The sequence below is a fragment of the Chrysochloris asiatica genome, unplaced genomic scaffold, assembly GCF_000296735.1.
Source record: "Chrysochloris asiatica unplaced genomic scaffold, ChrAsi1.0 scaffold00019, whole genome shotgun sequence".
Taxonomy (NCBI): Eukaryota; Metazoa; Chordata; class Mammalia; order Afrosoricida; family Chrysochloridae; genus Chrysochloris; species Chrysochloris asiatica.
The window spans coordinates 7,969,104-7,970,830 of record NW_006408537.1 but is presented as its reverse complement, the minus strand read 5'-3'; the positions used below and the strand labels follow the sequence as shown (position 1 = coordinate 7,970,830).

At 36.7% G+C, this 1,727-nt stretch overlaps 1 protein-coding gene across 1 annotated transcript in view; it reads left to right on the top strand.

Annotated features, from left to right (window-relative positions):
• COL21A1 (collagen, type XXI, alpha 1) overlaps positions 1 to 1,727 on the top strand; it is a 169,646-nt gene that overhangs the window by 61,393 nt on the left and 106,526 nt on the right. The gene's annotated exons all lie outside the window — the stretch shown is intronic.

Genomic DNA, 1,727 nt, shown 5'->3' with positions numbered 1-1,727 from the left:
CCATTGAGTCTTAGTCTTAGAAGGGGGTTTGCCCTGAGGGGACCTGCCTTGATGTCTCCTGGGCGAGCAACTTGCTTGTTTTTGTAGTAATCAGTTGGACTGCCTGTATTGTTTATAGCTTGCTTATTCTTGTAGTAGCCAGTCATGCTGACATTTTTGTTTTGGGTTTTTTCCTGATGATTTTTCTTTGAAAATGTATCTTCTGTCACTCTAGCTGTTCCAGGCGGGTCTGCTTTTCCTTGCTAGTGGGGATGTCCCACCTCAGAGGGTTCTGGATGGGATTCAGGATTCCACAAGGTCCTATACTCCACAGAGGCTTTGCAAGAGACCTATTTCACTGGGCAAGGTCTAGAACCCCTTTTAGGTATTCCAATCAGTTATAGGCTGAAGATGGGCTTACAAGTTTTCTGTAATCGTGTTTCTCAACAACTTGCTGTTTGTTTTTAGAAAACAGCACTCAGAAAGAAAGAACACTGGTGGTACGCTGATTGACAACTTGGCTGATAACTGAAAAGTTGATGGTTTGAACCCACCAGGAGCTCTGTGAGAGAAAGATGTGGCTGTCTGCTTCCAGAAAAATTAACCTTGGAAACACTATTGAAGCAGTTCTACTCCATCTAATAGGGTTGCTAGGAGTCAGAATCAACTTGATAGCAATGATGTGGGGTTTTTTTTTCCCACTCAGAAGGGATTAGGACCCACCCTATTCTGATACAACCTTCTGTAAGCCTAATTGAAAATATCATCAAAGAAAGACCTTATTTCCAAAGTTACATTCACAAGTATAAGGTTTAAGACTTCAATATATCCTTTGGGGGCATACAACACAATCTATAACCAAAGTTAATAGGAGATGACATTAAAGAGGCAGATGGGATTAGGTAGAGATCATCGAATAGAGATGATCTTTGTGGTGATTTTGGCTTTCAGATGGATGGGCTCTTGAGACTGGAGGGTTTTGAATAGAGTAGTAATGTGATATAATTATTTTTAAAATAAATTATTCTGGTTTCTCGGTTTAAAATATATTTTAGACCCTAATAGGCAAAGGCAGAGATAGCAATTAGGAGGCCATTGCAATAATTCAGTGGAAAGAATTATTAATCAGTATGAACTAGACTGGGGTTGTAGTAATGAGGCAAAGAGAACTGCTTATATCTGAGGGATACCATGGGATTAGAGCTACCATGATTTGCTGGTGTATTGAATATGGGTTAGGGAGACTCTATTGAAATATGGAAGAGTGACAGAGTGCAGATTGAAGAAGGGAAATGAGAAGTTTGGTTTGATATGTTAAATTTATATGTTACACAGTCAAATAGAAGTTTTAAGTGGGCAATTGGACAAACAGGTCTCAAATCCAGTTTTTTTTTAAATGTACAAAGTGTTCTTTCTTGTCATATCCATTTTATATAGGGATGATGGTAGTTCATATTGAATAAGAAGAGCTTTTTATGTGTTAAATAAATTGTTTAATATATTTGTTTTAAATAATTCTCCAGTTTATTTGGTGTATAATTTGTTAAAAATTTCCTAGAATCAGATATTATCTCTTTTTTGTTGTTGTTTTTTCCCTGCTACATGTCTTCTTACTTTTTTTTTTTTTTTTAAGAACTCGTTAAAAGATATTTTCTTGTGTTTTCAGGATAGTTCACACATGACAGACTTGGTTTCCATTGACAATTTCCACACACATCATTCAGTCACATTAGTAATATTAGTCACAT